Genomic DNA, 24406 nt, shown 5'->3' with positions numbered 1-24406 from the left:
TGGTTCCTCTGACCCTTGAGCAGCTCACACACTAGAGTGATGTTATAAATGTGGTCTCAGGAGGAGTGACCTGAGCAAGGGAAAGCACACAGCTAGGGCGGTGGCAGCATCTATGCGTTTGATGTGGTGGACAAGACCTCCCGTAAATTGAAAGCCATGAATTTATACAGAAAAGTGTCTGTTCTTACTCATAATGGAATTAACTGTGCGGCAGCTTCCTGGCATATGGGGGTATTCAATGAATATTGATGAAGAAGCAATTTTAAAAATGTACGTAAAGGCATTTTTGTGAATGGTAAAGCCAGCCGTGCCTACATCTGTTTCGCAGTACTCGACAAGGTACCACCACACTGTGAGTCTAAAGGCATTTGCTGAGAATGGCCAAGCTTTCTTCTGCAGTCCACCTTCTAGGCCTACAACCTGTGTGAAGGAGGCTGCATCCCAGTACCTTATCTACTGGCTTCTAATGTCAGATCTGGTGCCACCTTCCAGGTCCCTTCCTTTAGGTCACATTCTTAAGAACGTCTCTCTAGATCTCAACTCATTTTAAAACTAATTTTTATTACTTTTAATTACGTGTATTGTGGAATGGCGTGAGCACTTGAGTGCAGGTCCCCATGGAGGCCGAAGACTTGGGGTTTCCTGGAGCTAGAATTATGGGTAGTTTTGAGCCAATCAAAGTGGGTGCTGGGAACCAAACTTCATTTCTCTGCAAGAGCGGCGTGTGCTCTTAACTTCTGAGTCATCTCTCCAGTTCTTAGATCCGAACTTTCTCTTTTCCCGGACATTCGTTATAAGTGAAAGGCTCAAACCATAGCTTTAACTACAGAAAACTATTCAAGTTGCTCTCTGATACAAGGCTTCCTTCAGGGCTAGCCGTGACCCATCTGTAGGCAGGGATTTACAGACACGGCACTAGCTATGTCCAAGTCTGCAGAGATCCTCTTTGCAAACACAGAGCTCTGAATCTGAGATACTCAGATGAAGGGAAGGAGGTCTGAGTCTACCTTCTGGGATCCCTGGGTCCATGTTTGTAAAACTGAGAATTCCTAGGAGTTGTCTAAAGTAACACCACCCTCATTCTGACATTGTTAACAAGTTACTACTTGTTAATTTTCCCCAAGTTCTTCAAGGGTCAGAAAGTAGCTAGCAAGTATTCCTCATGCTACCGCTGGAGTAAGGCAATGGCAGTTACTTCTTGCTTAATTTCTGCATCCATTTTGATTTTTCTTATCAGTTTAGCCCTTGGTTCCTACAGATTGGTTATAGAGCTTGTGGACATTAAAATTTGAGGATACTCAAGTCCACTGTATAAAATGACACAGTAATTGCATAGAAACCACACACACACACACACTTTCTTGAATATTTTAAATCATGTCTTCATTACTTACAATACAATGTAAATGCTGTTTCAACAATGGTTAGACTGTATTGCTTAGGGGATGATGAAAAGAAACACGGGTCCACGTTCACTCCAGATACAACGCCTTTCTAAATATTTTCAATCTGTGGCTGGTTAAGCCCATGGGTGTGGATGGAACCCATGAGTCTCAAGGACCCACTAGGGCCAGTGAGTAAAGGCACTTGCTGTCAAGACTGAAGACCTAAGTTCTATTCCCAAAACCCATATGATGGAAGGAAAGAATGACTCTCATGGTTTGTCCTCTGGCCTATAGATGTGCCACACATACAAATAAATCAACACAAGTGAATAAATAAATAAGATAATACAAGGGTGCCGTATGTTTTGTCAGATCAATTATGCTTGAAAAGATAGCTCACTGACCGAGGTCTACCAGTCTACATTTCAGACACCGTGAGCTCTCCAGGTTTCGATAAGCCAATAGACAACTAAATACCACTTATCACATGTATTTCTCTTCAGGGATAAGAGGGAAGAACAGGCACCAACCAAGTTCTGGATCACATAAGATACATGTCATCCATAGATTCCTGTGAGAGGCAGGTCAAGCAATTGGAAGGAAACAGTCTAAAGTTTCTTTCCCCAGCCCAGCCCTCGACTTTCTGAGTTCTGTCTGTGGAAGCCCATGGTGTTTCAAGTGGAAGCTTTTGTGAGTCACAAAAAAACAGGGTCTGTATGTGGTCCCTCAGGACATGGGGACATTTTCTGGTCAAAATGAAATCCAGGCATTTGGCTGAGTGGTGATGATAAATCCTACCCTGGACCTTAAACTGTCCATCACTCTCCAGATTCACTCTCTTTCTTTCATTAAAACCAAAAAGCAATTAACTAAATGAACACTCCATCCCACTCCCATCCCTGTCCCCTTTTCTAAGATCTGTCATCCTCCTCTTCTGCTGCTTGGTGATTACATCTTGGCCCTAAAAGTCTTTCTCCACAGCAGCCATCTAGGTGGTTGCTCATCTTCAATATTTAAGGCAACAGTCCCCTGTCCTCTGGATACCACCTCTCACTTGTGTATGACGGTACCCCATGGGGATGGAGGACAAGTCACCAGTTCAGGGGATGGAGGGCAGACGATCTTCTAGGAAATGAAGGATAGATGCTTGCTCAGAAACCCAAGACAGATGGCCATCCAGAGCAGGCAGCTGGGCATTCCACACCTCCAGAGACAGTACCCTGTTCCCCAGTGCTGCAAACAGACCTCTGCTCGTTTCTGAAGACCCTTCTACCCAGAGACTAAGAAAGACGCTTCACATCCTCAGCTAGCTGGACTAAACAATACGTAGAACCTCGTTTCCATGAGCATTTTATTACCAAAATGATCTTTTCCTTACATTCAGAATAAAGAACGTAAAGTAGCTTGTGATGATAAAATAATATATACTTACATCTGAACTGGGCAATGTTGATGTTCTGGGACTAGAACTGTTAGTAAGGAAAGGGCCCTAAAAATCTCTCTCTCCATCTTGGGTATTTAGATTTCACCTCAAGAACTTAACATTTTCAAGTCAAGTCTCCAACAGTTGGGATTTGGAAACACTTCACTAAAAAGGGGGAAGGGAGGGAGACAGAGAGTGTATGTGTGTGTTTACATTTATATTTTACTGAATTAAAAATTCTTTTATGCCAACAGTCAACTTAAAATAAAGTTATGACAAGGGAAATAACGAATACAGTCAACGTTTTTCAGACTTAAAATCCTGAACTTGTCTTTCAAAGCCAACTCTTGTAGTCAGAATGATTTTTTAAAACAAAAAGTTGAGACATTTGATTGTTGAAGATAGGCCTAAGAATCACACAAGAAACTTAAAATGGAGAGCTGCCCTTCTCAGCTGTTCTTGTAACTATGCAACATGGCAGCTAAAGGCTCACTAGCTGGAAGGAGTTGAGAGTTTGCTTTAGACACTCCACAGTCCAGCTACCTTTTAAAGGAAATAAGCAATTAGTTACTTTCCCTGAGTCACTGTGGTTTTAATTCTCCCACAATTCTAGGATTAAACTTCTTAGTAAAGAAATTGTCATTACAAACAAAACAAAACAAAAACCAGAAAAAAAAAACCCAAAACTGGTCCCTTTAAATATACACAACAGACATCCAATCAAGGCACAGGCCTGACCACCAAAATGCCTTCACCACTCCGACACCTTTGGTTGAGTCACAAGATTCCCCAGGAAAGAGGTTCTTTAAATTACCAAATTACATAATTGTTCTTTTGAAGTCCCAAATGTTCTTCTGTGGTTTAAGATAAACTAGTGTTTGGCGATTCTTCCTGCAAATGAATTACCTTTTGTAACCAAGGCTCCAGGAAAATTAACAATTCCTCTGTTGGGTTTTCCGGCTTCCATATTTGGGTTATTGCATTCAGAGATGATTTTTAACAGAAGCAGAGCCCACTTTCTACTCTTTAGATGCTGTAGTTGCCACATACACAATCATCACTGTCTTCTTCCTCTTCTTCCTCCTCCTCATCATCATTTCTTTGATGGTAGAGAGGCTTTCTGTCTTATGTCAATTGCCTTTTTACTAATGTACCACACCAAAGGCTTTCAATACAATTGATGAATTGACCATTGTTGGAAATTTTAGAATTTGAGAACATAAGGACCTAGCCAGTAGTTCATTCTCCCATCAGTGTCAGAGCTGCCTGGCTCCAACCTTCATTCTTATCCTATGGCAAGGCTGTCTGAACTTTGCCTGAGATGAACTAAAATTGGAGAGATCATTCAGAGAGCAACTTCGTATACTCTGTGAAGACCTCTGGTTTCCTCAGAGAGACAGAGTAGCTGAACCGGCTATGCTGGGTGTATGGAATGACGCTCCATGGCTAGAATTCGACCAAGCAGGGGCGTGTTCATCAACCTCTCTTGATTTCTTCTTCCTCTCTGTTTGCTGTGAGAATCCCCCTTCTCATGGGAACCTGAAGCTCTGAGCAGAAAGCTGTCACTGGAGCCATGTTGATCTGTTACCATGGAGATCACTCTGGTAACATACAAACCTGCCACCAGTCCAGACACACAAGAGCCTCTTTCTGACTCCCACAAGGATCTCTCTCTGCCCCTACCCTCACCCGTTTAAAGTTCATTTCTGCTGGGATTTTGCTTCAAAATGTTTAGAGTTTGGCTTTTAAATGTCATTAAGAGTCTGAGTACTCAGAGACAGAGAGGGAAGTGCTGAAAGGTGTTTCGAGATTTCAAAGCAACGAACTTCACATATGACACTTGTTCCCTGGGTTTGAGTTATAGAGACAGTTATGGGATTATTGGATAAAGAGCCAAAAGCAAATGATGGGGACGCCATGGCTAGTATAGCTTACTACTTACTGATTATCTGCAATGCATTGCTTGTACAGCATCCCGCCATGACTGTGAGCTGTGAAGTGCTAAAGCATTAGTTACATTAATCTCTACAGAGTCACTAAGTTTTCAGAAACTGGAATTCCTATATTTGCCAATGCCACCTCATCGATCTGTACAGGAAGACATAAATACGGGTTTCAGGCTGCTGGAGACTAAAGCTTGTCAGGACCACCCTGGGTCTTCGGCAGGCTCCCTGGCTCATCCATGAAGGTGGAACACAGACCTTACTTATTCTTGACTTGCAGAAGCCAAATGGGCTTTCTTTTGGGAAATGCAAACTAGAGGAAAAGCAAACGCAGGTTTGGAAGCCAATGTGGGCTACACGGGAGAATTCAAGGTCAGGACAGGCAACAAAGTAAGACTACCACAAAACAGAACTTTTCTTAAGCATCAGATGAGGCTACAGTTCGAATAGGACCTGGTGCCTAGTGGGAAGATTTATTCCTTAAGCTTCAAGATTATTAAAAGATAAGGAGAGGAGGGGAAGGAGGCAGGGCTATTGTCTAGAAGACAGCTGTCACTGGGTTGTGGTAAACAGAAAGGGTCCTCTGCTGTATCTTCTGAATCATGGAGGGAAGGCTGGAGCTGACAGGATCAGGTTCTGGAATGCCTAAGCTTCAGGATGGGTCTGTACAACATAAAGCCATAGTATTCTAGGGCTTCCTTTATAAAAGATGGGTACAGGCAACTCTAATCTCCAGTGCTGGAGATGAACAAAGAAGGCACAACTTCCTGTCCTGAGCTCCCAGAATGAAGGCCAGGCCACTTCCCTCATCCGGGCCACCTGACACTGGAAGGGTGCAAAGGAACTGTCAGACACACAAGAAGACACACTTGACTCTCGGTTTCCATGGCTTGGTGGTCTGCTTGGGGACTCACCACTAGGTCCCAGTAGGAGGTTGCTTGATCACAGGTGATTTCTCACTAGCACTAGTGTATGAAGAACAGGGACTTCCAGACATAACTCAGACTTACTGACTGGCAGTTGTCCCCTCACCCCCCGCCCCCACTTTCTTCCTCTTCCCTTCCTTCTTTATCAAAAAGAAAGGTTACCGAATTCCACTTCCCTGACAGTAGTCACCTTGTTCCCTCTTAATGTCTCCCCTACCTCAGACTAGCAGCTAAGAAAAGCACCCACGCGATCGAATAGTGGAGATCCAGGCAAGCATGTGCACACCGTTCCTCAACACTCAAATCCCAGAGGCCCTGCCCCTCTCTTCTCACCCCCAAACAAAATAAACAATCAATCAATCTCTTCTAACCCCCTACTTCCTCACCAGGGAAGCAAAACAGCAAATTAGTGTGTAGATTGGGTTACAGAATTTCAGTGGTATTCCCCCCCACCCCCGCCCAACCCATTCTTAAGACCAAATGGGGAATATGCAGTAATGAAGGAAAGGGATTTTTTATAAGACCCCATTGGCTGCTAAAAAGGCCTATGAAAAATTAAAGTGAGAGATTAAATTTCTGAACAGGAAAAACGGCAGTCTTTCTCCCCTTACTATGAACTCACACAAGCCAAACAGTAACAGGGATGTGAATGTTTAATAGTTAGATGCCACTGAAATTATGTTCTTCCCCTCAGATTTGCTCCTAGATGTCACTCATATAAGTGACTTAGAAAGAAAAATTGTTTTTGATTGAAAAATAGTTTGGAAAATATATATCTCTCCCCCCCCCCGGGAGAATTAGCAATGCAAAAAAGAAAAATTAATTCAAAGTGTGTAAGTGGCAAGTTATAAAATATTAGAAACACACGAGCATAGACATAAAGCTTATTTATACAGAGAACAGTGAATAAAATCAAACACAAGATGGAAAACAAATGTCTAGAACCAGGGGTAGTGGCTCCTGGGAGGCTGAGGCAGGGGAATCACTGTTGAGTTGGGAGTCAGCATATACAATGAGACCTTGTCTCAAAACCAACAAATATCCAATGATGGCATTGATGTATTACTATCTAATTAATAAGTATGATGCCTCACAGAAAAATAAAACCATATTTTTTGTAACTGCCATCCTCCTGCATACAAGAGGTGTTCGGTATAGAGTGGTTTTGATGAACCATTCTCTAAGTTTTTGCTTTTTTAGACAGAGTTCCTCTAGCCTGTTCATTTTGAACTCTTAAAAATGAGAACTGTGGTCAAACAATAATAATACAGATAAGATGTCCTCAGTGGATTAAGTCTTAATTGAAGAGAGAAGCATCTTAACTTCAGCCTCTACCGTCATTAGCTTCTGGCTTCATATGGGGCTACGGTTCCAAGTACATGTATCACTGTAAGTTCAGTACTAAAGACATGCACGTGTGTGTGTCTGTGTGTGTGTGTATTCGTGTGTATATGTGTGTGTATATGTGTATGTGTGTGTGTACATGTGTGTGTATATGTGTATATGTGTATGTGTGTATATATATGTGTATATGTGTATGTGTTTATGTATGTGTGTATATATATGTGTATGTGTGTATGTGTATATATATATGTGTGTATATATATGTGTGGGTGTGTATGTGTGTATATGTGTATATATATGTGTATATGTGTATATGTGTATGTGTGTATGTATGTGTGTGTATATATATGTGTATGTGTGTATGTGTGTATATATATGTGTATGTGTATATGTATATGTGTGTATATATGTGTGTATATATATGCGTATATGTGTATGTGTGTATGTATGTATGTGTGTATATATATGTGTGTGTATGTGTATATGTGTGTGTATGTGTATATATGTGTGTGTGTGTATGTGTGTATATATGTGTATCTGTGTGTGTGTCTGTGTGTGTGTGTGTGTGTGTGTGTGTATGTGTGCGTGCGCGCACACATGTGAATGCCTGTATCTACCTCCCCAGCACTGGGATAATGGGCATACACCAACAACCCTGGTTTTTTCATGTGTGTTCTGGAGATAGAAGTCAAATACTGAAGCTTGTGTGGCAAGCACATTATCAACTCAGCTAACTCCCCATATCTGTGTCTGCAAAGCGATGACAAAGTTGCCTACCCAACAACTTTGTTGAGAGTAAAACTGAGGCAGCAACCTGTTACAGCTCCAGTTAACTTAGTACCCTACACCCTGTAAACTCCGGCTTTGTGAACAGAATCAAATTCCTTCCACATCTCATTTTTCTCGGGTTAAAGTGGGTCCTTAGGAGATTTTGAGACACTATTAGTAAACCTTCCTCCCTAAAACAGATGGGAGATGAGAGGCAGCATGGTTTAGCAGTCCTAGCATCATGCAGCATAGAGTCAAACGGGATGACCATCAAGCCTGGATCCCAGCTTTCAAATTCCTTTGAACACAAGTAGCCATGAAGGGCAGGTTTAAATGAACAACCATTTGGAAATGTCCTGAGTGTCCTGTGAGAAAAACTGGCGCTTCAAAATAAGTCTTCTTGAGGAAACCACCAAGTTCAACCATGGTCCCCACTATTTCCATGTCAGCTTCATCAGAAGCCTCCAGTGATAAATCTCTACAGCTGATAAGTCTGGTAAGCACCGTATTTTCCTGCTTACCTCACGCAAACTAACAAAATCTGTCTTGATTTTTGAGGTGAGTTTCTCCATCTGAGATGCTGTTGTTATACAGGACACGTCTTCCTGACTCCTTAGAATAAAATTTATAAACAACTGCAAAAGGCAGGGTCTGTGGCTAAAGAAATGGCTAGTGTTTAATTTTAAAGTCCATACTGATCTTACAGAAGATCTGTGTTCAGTTCCCAGTACCCACATCAGACAAGCTCACATCCATACTAGGTAGTTGCCTTGAATTCCAGATATAGGGGAATTGGACATGTCATTCAATTTCTGCAGGTAGAGTGCGTGCACGTGCATGCACATACCACACACACACACACACACACACACACACACACACACACACTTAGTTTAAAAGGTGGGATCCTTTAAAATTGATTATAATGTGAGGATTGCAAAGTGACAGGTACATTCAGTGTCCAGCTTCTTCCAGTATTATACATGAGCAACTGAGGCTCACGCAGATAAATAAAATTGAGTGACAGTCAGGATTGGACTCTAGGCTCTTGTCCCCAAGTTCAATATTCTTCATTCTATGCTACATGGCCGTTCTAAATGTCTCACATGGTATATTTTTCTCCACCAAGCCTAGCTGTATAGAATGAAAAATCTCTAACAAATATTTACCAAGTTGATCTATACATATAATTCTACTATCTTAGCCTAATACTGGTCTCAACGCCAAGAGTTCATTCGTGGATTAATGAAAAACTGTGATGGAGCTACAAATGTTTACAAAGTTTGAGATCACAAACTAATTTCTATACAGGAATGAAGAAAAGTATTTCTATGCTCACTGTAGGGACGAGGAGACTGAGGCCAAGAGGTTAAGCCACTTGTTTGCACTGAGGGCTGTATAGTGCTAGAAACGATAATTTAGTCATTGGTTTCCAAAGCTTGTACGTCTTTGATTCTACTGACCTAAGTCTAATGAACAATGGCTGTTCGTACACACTGCCCAAATGATGCAGCTATAATTTTCTCTCTTAATTTGTTGTTGTTTTTTTTTTTTCTTACAGGAAGGAGACAAAGAAAGAAGGAAAGAAGAAAAGGAAGGGTGGGAAGGAAGGAAAGAATGAAGGAAGGGAAAAGAAAAGAAATGTAGGGTGCTAGAGTGTAATTTAGTGGAAGAGTGCTTGCCCATGATGCACAAGGCCCCGAGTTCAATCCTTAACCCCACCCCTAACAAAAGAGGAAGGAGGGAATGGGGAGAAAGAGGGAGGGAGAAAAGGAGGGGGGTACTTAGGAGGTAACAGCAGGAAGATTACATCAATTCAAGGCCTAGACTACAAGGTGGGTTCTAGATTGGTACCAGGACTATGCAGCAAGACCCTGCCTTAAAAATACAAACAAGAGCAACAAAGGGTATCTTCATGTCAGTGTACAAAACACCAAAACCCCGCTACACTGGCTGACTGAACTGCAAAAAACTACACGCTCAGCACAAGACTGTCATCTGCCCAGTGCAGAGAGAGCTCTATTTTCTTGAACAAAGCCGGCTTCAGACCAGCTTGGAGATAAGAATAGCAGTTACATGGACTGCCTACAAGATTTTAAGGGGCAGCCAGAGGAAACGGCTGAAGCCATCTTCAATCAGTGCTTTATGTCAAAAGAAAGAAAGAGGTTATTTCTAACTCTGGGCAGCCTAGGGCTTTACCATCACCTACAAGGAGGCTCCTAGCACTCCTGGGATGGGCGAAGCTGGTAAGGAAAGGTGACAAGGGGCAATAAGGATGCTCTGGGCCTCCGAGACTGCTCTAAGCCTGTTAAAGACAGAGATGGTGGTAGCTAGTGGTGGGGGTGGGAGGAAGGGAACATGTGGGAGACTGTGAAGGAAGGTGTGGGGGGACAGATATAACTCAGCATATAGAAACCTGTCAGGATGGGATTTATTTTTGTTCTTTGAGGGGGTATAATAGGGCTTTGCCTGCACTCTCAATAGCTGTTTTGAAGTGAACCCGGCTGGTATATCTTTAATTTGTCATTTCATTATGAAACTGTTTCCCTTCCAAGAAGCCTTCACGTCAGGAAGCTCTGTCTGCCCACACAGGAAATTCCTTTGCTTCAACTTCCCCAAAAAGGAAATTTCCCTCAGAAGTAAGCCCAGCATATGCCTTTGAACAAGGCTGATTCAAGAAACTTTGGCAGCCGAATCCCAAAAACACCCCTGGCTTTCTGCTGCTGCTGGGACCCAGGGATAAACAGTTGATCTCTGGGCCAGTGGGTGGGGACCCCACCAAAGCGCTCCATTCTCTGATGCCGCCCTTCTCCTCTACTGCTGCCTGTGAGAAATGAAGAGCTTAAACCTACCAGGAAGGACTGAAGTACCTATCATCCATATCCATAGAGACGACAGGCAGACAGACAGACCGACCACACACACACACACACACACACACACACACACACACACACACACACAGAGAGAGAGAGAGAGGGGGGGGGGAGGCATCCTAAGACAGTGTTGGCACACACTTATCAGGATCACACACAAGACTTCAGATTTCTGCCAAAGAGGACAGTATTTCAAATGATTAGAACACATAAAAACAAAATGGTAAGTAACAGACCCTCAAAGATGTTTATTACTCAAGAACCCTTTACTCCGGGTGACAGGATTTTCCACACAACTTTTCCCAGTGAAGATCTGAAGTGAAACATGGGGGGTTGGGAGGGGGAGTATCTCCAACCACAGCCCTATAAGAATTAATCTCTCAGACATCTTGAGAACAGCTAAGTGGTGAGAATCCAGAGCAGCTGTGCTATAGAGAATTTTATGAAGCTTCTGAACAGAGAAGCTGCCAAACTTGCATTTAAGTTTTTAATTTTCCATTTCAAATCACTTTATTTAAAAAAAAGAATCTGTTCAAAGGACTGATCTATCTAAAGCACAAAAAGAAGAGACGGTGTTGAACCTCAGACTGGGTATCAGGCAGCGGCCAGAGAGAGACGGAGACAGACGAGGAGCTAAGGCGGCCCCGGATTTTCACCCTGCAATTAGAGGGCACTAGAACGGCAGCCTGCTCGGAGCTGATCTTATTACACTATTTATGTGCCAGGGCTCTGAAGGGATATTATTTACCAGGAAACAGAGCAGTATTTAAGAGACGGATGAGAATCATGAAGCTCACTCAAAGTCTCAATATGGGAACCTTGAGGTTTGGGGTTGTGGTAGACGTTTGCTGTGGGGTGGTTTTTAAACGTTTACTTTGGTGAGTTATCCTATTTTTCTGAAATTTATGAAGTCTTAACCACAGCTGAGTCTCAGAGGGAATGTGACATTGTTTTTCATCCTTTTCATCTAGATAATAGGGTTTTGGTTTATGAGAGGAAGAAAGAAATAGAGTCTGAGAGGCCCACTGCCTACCAGCTTCATGAGTGCCTTTGGCTGAGTTTTTCTTTTAACCTCTTTAAACCAGACTTTTTCTATCTTAACGGTGAGGATAAGGAAATTCAGTTCACAGGGCTGTCAAGAGGACTCAGCGATATAACCCATGTTAAAATGTCTACAATAAGCACTCCATACGCTGAAACTGTTATTCAACCTGAAGTGCTACCAAGATTGTTTCCCCCAAATTCCATATCCTGAGTCCTCACTACACACATACGAGTAAATTACCCTGGTGGGGTCAAGAGCTTCTAGACCCCTTCACTGAAACTTGAATTCACGTGTAACCTTGTGTATATGAGGATTTGTACCCTGCAAACTCACTGCTTCTGTCAAAGGACACAGGGGGCTTGAATCCTCAAGATAACGTGTGCCTCCAGGATGCTCAGCTTGTCTGGCTAAGATCATCACTGGTATCGTCTAGAGCTAACACCCGAGCATTCTGAGCAATAGGACGGACTGCTCTTCTCAGCCTCAGGGCTTCAGCTTTAAAATACTTGGTCTTAATCAATCAAGGGACCTGGATTTTTCTCTTTCTTCATTTATCTATCTCCACCATGGAGAAAAACCGCCAAAGCAAAATTACAGATGTTATTTCCAACTTGATCCTTGGCCTTCCATGTTAGCTCTAGATTCCTCCGATACAAGAGAACTGAGAGATTTAATAAACTAATTTGCATGAGGAAAGGACTTGGGCTAGTCCCCAGCTCCATCCAAGGCACTACCTACATCATACATTCCTGTTTACTTTTAAAAGCGGGGCTAGGGGCCTGGAAGGATCACTTAGAAGTCAAAGCACTACTCTTACAGTCACCCCCCCCCCGCCCCCAACGCGTCCTACGTGTGCCAGTTTAGTTCCCAGCACCCATAGGGTGTCTCACAACTATCCTGAGGGCATGTATGTAATGCACATACATACATATATGCAGGCAACATATTGACACACATAAAATAAATAAATCTAAAAGAAAAAAGTCTCAACGGGACTAGGTGGAAACATGTGTGATGCAAAAGGAATGCCTTTCAAAGGTGGAACAGTTCATTACAGCAGATAATTCACTCAGGGCACTCGAAATCATTTCTACTGGGGGACCATGTTCCCTGCTTTCGCAGAACACTGGCCCTGTTCACAGGCAACTAGAAGCCCTCTGTGCTGGGTGAGGCATCAGGCACTTGGGAATCTGAATATTCCTTTCAGCAAACAAAGACGCCAATAGGCAGAGAGTGGCACAGCTGTGGGTACAATGCCAGTGCTACAATACTGCACTGTAGCCGCCATGCCCTTTCCTCATGTGTGGGAGGTAGAACTCATCACAGGAGTTCTGTGAGGTAGATATCTGAATTCATAACTGCTATAATCCCAAAGACGCATGTGTGTTTACATGTGTGCATGCTGCACACACATATGTATACACACAGACACACATGCACACATAGAGAGAAACACACACAACCATTTATCTGAAGAAAATTTTTCTCTGCCTATGAACCAAAAGAAAAACTTTCATCAGTCTCAACTATCCAGCTGTCAAACGACAAATGTGTGTAATTTTTCTTAGTCTCAAGTTTGGAGTCTGTATATGATCAGAACATTCAAGTAGTTTGACTGTCATCCTCTGGTGTGCTGGACTGAGGGGTCTGTACCAACATGCCTGGCTCATCTTCTGCTTGGGATTGAACTCAGGGCTTCCTGTATGCTAAGCAAGTACTCTACCAACTGAGCTACGTCCCCAGCTCCAAGTAGAGTTTGAAAAGAACATTTATAACCCCACAGTCTCAGGCAAGGAAACCATCTCAGGGGATTTCCACTTTTGTGATCTTAAAAACTCCCTTAAATGAAACTCCAAATACTTGGGAGAACAGACTATTTACACTGCAGCCAGGGTTTAAAGTCAGTGAGAGTCTCATCCGTGATGTTTGGGGGTTGGGGAGGGGCGCTTTCACTACCAGCCTGGGAGAAGCATTTCCAAATGAAGGAGAAAGGGCAGCATTTTCTCCCCCACTCTGTTCAGATCAAGAAAATACTCCCCAAAGCTCAGGGGCTCAGGGGAGAGGCAGACAGAGACAGACTGACACACAGACACCTCTGTCTTTCCCTCTCCCTCTCTCTCTCTCTCTCTCTCAGGTCAGCACCAAGTCCAGCTCATCTGTGCTTTCCTTCCCAGAGTCTCTGAAGTTGGTGACTCACGAGCGACAAGGGAAGACAGAACAAAACCCTTTATCAGTTTTGTTCACAAATCACTGTGCTCTGGGCAATCCCTTTCTTCCAAATCTTATATCCCCTTTGGACAGCCTGTGGCAACTCACGGATGATTCAAGTAACTGGTTCAGATCTTCTGTTTAGAAATAGTTTCTTGGGTGTGAGTTTTCATGCCCAGGGGACAGTCTAAGTGTCGCAGATTCTCTGCTGCTGAGGCAGACGGAAATGCACTTTAAAGCTCAGCTTCAAAGCCTTCACTTTAGAAGCTGAAAGCCTTCAACCCTCTGCCAGCTCGGCCTTTTTTCCCCATAATTAATTAATGCAGTATTAATTGTGCATGTGCTATGAGGCTGGCTGAAGGAAGATCACGTGGGCTCTCTGTATTGATCACTGGCTCTGTAGAGCCCCAGTGGACAGCTTCCAGAGGGAGGAAGATGCGCACTGCAACTTTCGCAGACTACAACAACAACAACAACAAAAAAAAACGAACATGTCCTGAGTCATGAGGGGATTCCCACAGATCACACAGCCCCGGGATCAAGCAGTTACAGGAAGCTACACCTGTATGCAATGCCCTGGGCAAAGGGCCAGCTCACGGGCAATTCTCAGGTCATAAGGGGGTCTGTGAGAACAGAGGAGCCGACCTAAGAGTAAGCTGCCAGGTTCTGGGACTGGCATAAGGAAGCACAGCAGAGCTGGTGGCAGAAACCCTGCGCGGCACCAGAGTGGGCATTCATTTCCATCCTCTAAAAGAGTATCTAGTTGCAAACACACAGGCATCCCAAAGAAAAGTCCGGCAGAGGCAGACTCTAGATTTCCATATTTCCTTGTAGGAGGGCATCCTCATAAAGCAGTTACACAGCACAAGTGGAGGATAATCTCCTGCATCATCGAAATACTACCATCTGCACCAAAATTGGCGGCTGAGGACCGGCAATCAAATGAATGAGCACCATCCGTGTGTCTGCAGATAGTGCTTGGTAGCTGAGAGGTTCTGTGTTTCTCTGGAATCAGAATAATATACTCTGTATGTGTCTGGAAGAACTTGGGAATCGTGGACTGGAGCTCCTTCATTTTACAGACAAACTGTTTCCCAGGAGAAGGAATTATCTGTGGCAGGGATGCCTTACATCATCACAACCACATGGGGCCAGAAGTTCAGAGACCTGACTGGAGGAGCAGCTGCCCTAGCAGTTGTTGTATAGACGTCCCAGCATGAACGGCACGCGGGGGAAACTGAGGCCCCAGCATACCAGGCCACATTCTGAAGCACATCAGCCTAGAGCCTCGCATGGACTATGAGGAAGTCTGGTATTGTGCTTTAAGAATTCAGTGTTACAATCAGCATCCAATCACCACTCTTATAGGTGCTCTGTACTAACTGTGAAGCAGATTGCTTCTTCATAAAAGATGGGAAACAGTACAATGAGAACCTCTGTTGGCTCTTCATTAAATTTTTGTTCCTAACATTCTACAATTTATACTTGAAAACATGTGACAGATAACAGTATACCCACAGGACTGAATCTGAAATATTATGGTGTTCTAAGCTCAAAGGATTGTTGGGTTTGTATCTCTGATTTTATCCCCCTGGGTCTTCTTGTCAGTTGTTGATATCAATTTTGCTTGACTTTTTTTTTTCTTTCAAAAAAGAGAAACAACTGAAAGCTTTGATATATTTTTTTCTCCTGACCAACAGCTAGAATGAAATAACTAATTAGTCCGTAACACACTTGAGATGGCATGTGAAGTGAGGAAAGCCGAGTCTTGGAATGAGATGTGGAGTCAGGTCATGACTCCTCTGACTTCTCTGTGTCCTCGGGGACACAATGTGCCACATGTGAGCCTCAACTGTGTTTGTGGTTATTCAGACTAAGTGACAGTGGGTCCTGGCACATAGCAAGAGCTCTATAGACGGTAATGGCTATCAGCACTTACTGAACACGACACTGCCACAGAGCCTCTGAACTAGTGTTAAGGGCTTAAAAACAGGTGACTTCGGAATGGCTTCTGGGATGAACCATCACTTCTAAATGCTGGCAGTTGATAAACAAACAAACAAACAAACAAACAAAAACAAGGTACTTAAGATCTAGTCTTGATGTTGATGGCCCACACCTCTAATCCCAGCACTTGGTGGGTACAGGGAAGAAGATCAAGATCCTAACTCCAAAGTCATACTCAGCTACATAATGAATGAAAGGTCAGCGTGGGCTACAGAAAACTATTAAACACACACACAAACAAACAAACAAACAAACAAAACAAAGAACTATTTAATAACCTTCAACACTTGTTCCACAAGCACTTAAAAAAAAAAAAAAAAAAAAAGACGGGATTGTTTAATTTCCCCCTGCAAGCCTTCACCCCCCCTCAGCAAACAGCATGAGTCAGTATTCCAGCCTCAGAGGTTAGGAATTAACTTCTGGTAAGGCCGAGAACTCCTTGCATGGGTTTTTCCTTCCAGGAATCCCTCTCTACATCTACTGTGCATCCACCGCTCTTAACCCATTATCAGTATCTGTAATCTCTAGTTCTATTACTGGAATCTTAAAGTGCCATCTGACAGCTATTAGCATCCGTGGTCTGCAGGAAGCACGAACGGCCTAGCTCAGAAGAATGGGACTTATTCTACCCATCCAGGCTGGAAGCAGGAGTGCGAGGTCGAGGGCACCGACGGCACCTGGGAATCTACACCTGGAGGTTTCCTCTGCGATTTAGTTCTGGAGGGACCCAGCTGTCCCAGCCATTCCTGCCAGAATCTCCAAGAGTGAGTTACAGAAGAGGTGCAGCTCCAGCACGGAGCAAAACGGGAAGAAATATACACTCTGTGGGAATGGGAATTGTATTGTACTTGTGTAAAGTCAGCTCACTAATGCTTTTTGAGAAGGAAGAGGAAGTGGAGAGGTTAGGGAAGTGCAGATCAAGCGAAGATCATACAGGATCACCGTCATAGCTGCCAGGGCGCACAACCGGCATGTACATGAGCCTGCTTATATGTATATGGGTGGACTCTTCAATCTGCAGGACCTTAGCCTGTCAAGGGAAGGCTACAGAATTTCTCAGGATTTAAAAACAGAAACAAAGGGAGATGACAGAAACAGAGAAAAAATAGTCATTTTCTGTTGACCAAATCTCTTCATAAAACTGACTCATTTTCAATGTCTCACATTTTTCAATGGGTCTGTTAGTCACAAACCTATACAGAGTCTAGAATAAGTGAGACACCTCTGCGTTCACGTGTTATGATGGTTCATTGTTACTTTTGACTGTCTTAAGGCATGTCTAAGAACCTGGAGTTAGGAGGGAGATGAAATCATCCTGGTAGGGGTTGGTGGGGAGGCACTAGGGGTGTATTTGACCAAAACACATTGTATTCAATTCTCAAGGAATAAATTAAAGTGTATCTGAAGACAGAAAGAAACAACTGCTCAGGGGATTCATGAGGCACACCTCTGAGTATGTCTGGGGGACATTTCTAGACACAACTGCACCATTAGGTCTGGATTAGTCCATCAATGGATTCTTAATATGAATCCATTATTGGAAGATGGAGAGAGACAGGAGGCTCTGTCTAGAGAAAAAAGGCAGGCCATTGGGGACATGTCCTTGGGAATGCATCTTGCTCTGGCTTCCTCTGCTTCCTCCTTACCCCAGGGGGGAATTCCTCAACTACAGACCTTCACTGCCACAATGATCTACTTCATGAGGGGCCCAGAAAAGGGGATAGTGTCCACGGACTGAACTCTCTGAAACCATGAACCAAAACGTAGCTCCTCCCTGAATCTCTTCACTTCGGGCAGTCCCAGCAGCACAAAAGCCCAAGCAATGTGTTTATCTACTCACAAAGCAGCACATGGGGACCAGCAACTGCCACTGGCTTCTAACTGTCTAGTTCAGAAGGCCAACAAATGTGAGAGCCCTTGACATGCAAGAGGTGGCTGTGTTTCCCCTCTGGATCCCAGAGAGAGAGAGAGCAGCCATCAGAGATCTTGCTGGAGGAACTGCCTTAAATGTACACACAGCTCACTGCATGAAATGTGCAGTGGAAGGAAAGGTCAATAAACTCCTGGTTATATGTTTAAAGAGAGAGAGGAGAGAGACATCTATAAATAGCTGCATTTATTGAAGCTGCTTCCTTATCAGGAAGCACGGAGCTAGGAATTAACGTCTGCCTGCAACGGAAATTCTTTCAGACAGCACACCCAAAAAGGAAATTTCCCTTCCGAAGCATCCTGGCTGGCTGTTCCGCTGTAGACAGTCATTCCCCCACCCCTTCCACCTTCAAGTTATCTGAAGCAGCTAAACTGGACCCTTGAACTATCCTATGTGCTGCAAGGGAACCTTTGAGCATTTGGATGTAAAACGCTAGGGTCCCCAAAGGAAGGTTTAAGGGTCAATAAAAGATTTTAAAAAATATCAGTAGCTTGACCAACTTTGCCAGAAGTCAGTATTGCTTTACGAAACTGGCTGGGAATTAGCTCTTTCTGTGCCCTAGCTTCAACCATGGCGGTGATGTCACCACATGTCACAAGCAGCTGTAAGGAGATGTCACCTCTGGAACAATGATGATGGCCAAGGGTCTAGGAAGACTTGACAGATCTGACAAGATGAGAGGGGAGGCCAGGGAAAGTTCCAGACAGAAGGAGCCTGTCAGCCACAGGGAAACTGTCGGTGAAGAAATCCTGATTGCACTGCAAGTCAAGAAAACCAGTCTCAATACTATGTGGACTGTAGATGAGTTAGCGCCTTACCCATATAGTTTGAGAGTGGGGAAACCTCTTGCTAAGTTGTACAAAAGACCACAGCAGACCTGTACTGGGTTACGCTCCTCCCCGCTATTAGGCATTATGCCAGTGTTATGCATAGGAACCCTGTCATTGACAAGAACCTCTCACCTCTCAAGGGTCAGCCGACATTACTAGAAAGCTAGTCTTAGAGAAGCTGAATCCTCTACTTGGAAGACACTGTTCTGAGACTAAAGCCCATTCAGTCTTCAGAGCTGGTCCTCTGAGGCCTCTAAGGCTAGCCCTTGCCAAAGGTTGCTGAAATAAACTCAATTTCAATTTAAGCTCACAAGAAAATAAGGCAAAGGGGCAGCAGAGCAGTGGGAGAAAACCAGAGACAGACAGTCCTTATCCTTGGCTCCAACACTACCTGACACTTCCCCCCTCAGCCTTCTGAAAGGGACAGGCTAGCCAGACGGAGGCTCGGCGCCTATTCATAGGCAAGTGGTATCTTTAGAACCACGCCTGCTACTGCACCCTTTATTCCCGCACTGTCTATCCACTTTCCTTGGTGGAGTAATCTTCCAGTCCCCGAGACATTGCCTATATGCCTCCTCCTAAAAAGGCCAAAAGGTAGCTTGTGGGGCAGAAGTCCTGTTAGACCCTTTCAATCCTGTGCGAGCCTGGACAAGTCCATTGACCTGAGGCTGGATCAGGAGGAACACCTGCTTCAAGAACTATCACATGATTACATAACATGTATGGATGCATCTTGTTTCCCACGACATGATAAAATATTAACTAGATTATATTTAGCTCCCATGGCTGTCTCTGCTTTTGAGGACAAGCATGACTTCAAAGTATATAGAACTATGGTTCCAGCCAATTAAAACAGAGGCGCCCGCCACATCTGTCTCTGTGTGCAGATTCTGATGGAGTTCAGCTTGCCATGTGAGTGGCTGAACCCCAGTCACTCTGCTGAGGAAGATGCAGCAGCAGAGTGGGTGAGCAGCGAGGATCCCACAGGAAGGCATACAATTAAATTATTAAACTCACACAAGCAGGAGTAGTAATGTAAGGATTTTTGAAAGATTCACAAGGAAAGAAAGGAGAACCAGAGGACTACTTCTGCTGTCCTGACTCGGGAAAACTCAGAGCAGTTACTATGGCTATTCATTAACCCACAACATCATAAACCAAAGCCCTATTAAATATGATGAATGAGTCCTGGGTTCCGAATTTTTAATATCAACTCTTAAGGACTGAGCAAGGCCAAACAGACAGAGTAAGATGCAATGTCTTCAGGCAAATGGCATTAACGTCGACCTCTGATTAAATGTGATTAAATCAACTAAACATGGGATAATCATGCTTAATAGAGATTTAAAAGAAGGCACTTAACTGTTTAAATTCTGCTCTATACACCTGAAACACATTTATCTTGCTACTCTGCAGACCAGCCTGGGCATCAGTGTTTGAGGCCTGGCACCTAAAGGGAAGACCCCTATGAACACATTATGAATCTGTTATGGTTTGGATCTTTGGATGTCTAGAGACCCATATGGAAAAGGCCAGGGTAACAGAGCCTACAGTGTTATTAGAATATGGTGGGATCCTTAGAATGAGGGGCCTATAAAAAGAAGCTAAATGACTGGATGTATGCCCTTGAGGGACTATGGGACCCTGGTCCTTCCCTTTCCCTGTCTCTGCTTCTTGGCGTCTATTGTGCTATTGTTACGTTCTGCCTTGCCATTGGTTTTTCTTTTAAAACAGGCCCAGAATAAAGGAGCCAGTGGCCTCAGATTAGGAGTACAGAACCATGGACCAAAATAAAACTTTCAGCCTTTTAAGTCTATTTGCTCAGACGTCTGGTCACAGGGATGCAAATCTAACAGCGCAGCCTCTGCTGTCAGAGCACCTTGTGAGGCCTCACTTGTACGTCCCAGTAAGTGTCCCCCAACCCCCCAAAGCACAGGGAAAAGCACATTCCCCTTTCCATGCAATGGTGAGGATCAACAGTGAGCCTGACCCTGCACCCCTGGGGTCCTTGAAGTGTTCTCACAGGGGCACAGAGGCTGATGCTCTGTATAAAGAAGGGAACTTTTGCTTTTCCTGGAAAGTTGTGACTATACTTCAGCCCTTCTACCCTTAAGCACATAAACAATTTAGCATGCTCTGCAGAAGAGGGGAGAAGGAGAAGAGGATACATTTCCATAAATGTATCCACCCTCCCTGTTCGCGGGGAGGTCACGAACGGGGAGGGCAGCAGCAGGACTTGCTGAACAGCATCATCTGCTAGTTCTAGGCACCAAGGACCCAGATGATAGGTGATAGCTGGGTGATAGGGACTCTTGCACCAGGGCCTGTATGATCCTGCATGTCCTTTCAGCACCTCATAATCATTACTTAACACTTGCTTCATTTATCACTTCCCCTTTATCACGTCTGCAAACATAAGTCAAGCAAAGCCTCTTGTTTTACCTCTGCTAATTTGCCAGGTCGGGGGTCTTTAGCAGACTTGTGTTTGCTTAACACAGTGGTAAGACTGTGTGAGAATCTCGGCTATTAGACTCCTGCCCTCCCCCGATTTCCAAATCTAAGAGCGAGGAGCTAAAGCTGAAGATCAGTGAGAAACGGCAAAAAAGAAGCTACTGGGAGCCACACCAGGCTGGTTCTTCTTTTAAAACAGGCCTCTGAGAATGCGCTCAACCTTGTAATGCCATAAATGTCCTGCTGCCGTCCTGCCTCCCAGACTCTTCCCCGGACTTTCCATGCACACTCTACTGGGAATTGTCTGGAATCCCGGATTAAAACAGCAGTAACCCAATTCCCTTGCCGGAGTATTTATTTTATTCTCTTAGGTTTGGAAACTCAGCTGGGATGTGTCTTCAAGTGTATGGCTCAACCTCACAGAGTTGGCGGCCACTGAATTCCTCAGAATAAGGAGTAGGCAGTCCTAGACTAAGAGAGGGAGGAGGGAAGCTGGGCTAGCCTGCCTGGAAAGCCCCGGCAGAGGGCACACAGCAAGAGCCTGGGAACCTCTATATCTAGAGAATTTATTCCAGATGTTAAAAGTGACCATGTCACAACAGGGCTCCTACAGACTACCACGGAGACTTATCACTTAAGCTGAGACACTCACTGCCCTGACATGAATCCATAATTTACTGGTTATCCCCCAGGTCAGCAGTAATAATGAGTATTTATTTATCTTGGTGACCATCCATCCATCCATCTATCCACTCATCCATCCACCCATCCATCTGCCCAAGGGGGACACGTGAGTTTTTCAGCAACAGAACAATAGTTCATAGAATAGGTTCCAGCCACAGACCACTTCTGGGGCCACATCAGTACAACTGGCCAAGCAGGAGCTGTAAATTCGTCTGTGTTAAATAAGTAGATTAAACACACAGCTGCATAGTAGCATAAAGATTAAGAATCTAAGCTGTAAGGTTAGATGAGACCGAATTTGAATCTTGACTCTGTCATCTTACTAGTTCTGTGACCAATATTGTAAAATTACTTAAATTCTAGAAGCCTTGGGCTAGGGATAAAGTTCTGTGTTACAGTGCTCGCTTAGCATATGAAAGGTTATGGGTTTGATTTCTAGCATTGCCAAAATAAATAAATAAATAAAAATCTCCAAACCTTTATGTATAACATGGAGTTAGACTTTATGCTATAATGTGGAAATAAAGAGAAAAATATATCTACCAATATTAATGTGAGACTGAAATAAAAAATTTATATACTAAGGCTTCATATGGAGCCACAATAATAACTAGGTACTACTAATCTTGTTTGTAATCTTGAGACAGGGTCTCTCTATGATCTGGAAACTCTCACTTTCTAGACCAGGTTAACCTTGAAGTAACGGAGATTCACCTGCTGTCCCCTCAGAGCTGGGATTAAAGGCACTATGCCCAGCTTAATACTAGCTGTTATGATGGTGTGCTGTAGTTAGTGATTTACTGGTATATGGACTATTTGTGGTTGTCAACTTGGCTATATCTGGAATAAACTACAATCCAGAAATGGAAGGCATACCTGTGAGATTTTTTTTTGCTTGGTTTGAAGTGGGTAAATCCACTTCTAGTCTGGATCTTTGCGGTAGGAAGATACACCTTTGATCTGGGTCTTGAAGCTGGAAGATGCTGACCTTTAATCTAAATCTTGAGGTGGAAAAACATACCTTTGATATGGACCATACCTCCTGCTGGAAGTCTATGTAAAGACATAGAAGAAGGAAGCTTTGGCTCTCTGTCTGCTTGCCCTCTTCTTGCCAGCAAATCCATTCCTTCACCAGAGCCTACCTCCTTAGAGATTCCAGCATGCTCAGAGCAGTGGAGACATCCAGCCTGTGGGGCTGAGTGACTTCTAGACTCTTGGACTTTGTGTTCACAGCTAGCCATTACTGGATTAGTTGAACTGCAGCCTATAACTCATTCCAATAAATCCCCTTCATATGTGTGTGTATACACACACACACACACACACACATATACACACACACAACACACACACACATATAAATCCCATGTATATGCATATGTATATGGAATGAATGTCTCTCTTTTCATATATATAGGGACTAATATATCTGGTAAGTGGTAAAGAGCTGGTTCGGTGAGGACGTTGCCTTCTCAAGGAGAAACTAAAACACAGTTCCAAATTGGGATAATGTTGGTGGAGACGAGACTTGTCAAGTTTAAAATCAGAAGGACTGTTAAGTAGTCTCTTTTCCAAATGCAAACATGAATGAAAGAAAGAAAGACTAAACAATGACCAACTCACAGCCAAACGGTTCACTGAACTCAGAATGAAGATCCCACTGCCAGTTTAAGTCTGCTTGTTTGCCTTCCTATGATAATTTCTCCAGCAAAGAGTTCACATATGTTAAAAGGTACCCAGAGGCTTATCAGGACTTGGGGTCCCTTGAGAAGTATTGCAAAATATAGGAATCAAATTAATATGAAAGAAGTTTCATCCATTCCAGAGTAACTGTCTGTAATTTTATGCTCTATAGAAGCAGAGAGCTCTGCTTTCTGTTCCTTGGTACTGGGAACATCTATGAGAGTGCCTGGCAGAGAACAGGATACAGTAACGACTGGCAAACCGAGTGAAATGATTTAGTACAGGGGTTCTGTCTGCACGGCACGAGTACGTTCTACCCCAAGGTGAATATTCCTGAAGCAAATATACTGGTCACAGGACAATGTCACTCTGGCGGTAAAACTGCTACTGCCTGGTGCATCATTTCCAGTTCTGTCCGCTCTACTGGAACTGCGACAGTTCCACTTTCCAAGGACAACAACACAACCTCTTCTCAAGACTGCTGCAGAGGGCAGAAGGCTACAATGAAGCTGGGCTTTACCTCCCTGCTGGAGAGGTAAAGCAGGGGTCTCTGGGTCACATGTGGAGACACTCTGCAAACTCTGGCAGAGGACAGAAGGGTTCCAGTGCTCTCGATGACCCAGAAGAACCATCCTAACTGTAAGCAGACAGATGACCCACAGTTCTACTAGAGACCCACCCCAACCCCTGACACAAATCACCTTATTTACTGAGCCTGCATCCCGTCCCCTTGTTTCCTACTTTCCGCAAGTATCTCCTGAGGAGGAGTATACAAAGAAAGCAGGACAACCTGGGGACCACAGTCACACCAAGGGACAGTGAGCATAACATCTGAGTCACTCGGATTCATTTCTGAAAGGTATAAGGCAACCCCAGTGCCCTCTAGAACCTGTGGTGTCCGGA

General features: G+C 43.9%; 1 protein-coding gene across 1 annotated transcript in view; it reads right to left on the bottom strand.

The window, feature by feature from the left end:
• Positions 1 to 24406, bottom strand: part of Etv6 (ETS variant transcription factor 6) — a 241685-nt gene that overhangs the window by 115376 nt on the left and 101903 nt on the right.

Source organism: Arvicanthis niloticus, chromosome 9 (assembly GCF_011762505.2).
Source record: "Arvicanthis niloticus isolate mArvNil1 chromosome 9, mArvNil1.pat.X, whole genome shotgun sequence".
Lineage (NCBI taxonomy): Eukaryota > Metazoa > Chordata > Mammalia > Rodentia > Muridae > Arvicanthis > Arvicanthis niloticus.
Note: the sequence above shows the minus strand (reverse complement) of the source record. Positions and strands in the feature narration are given on the sequence as shown.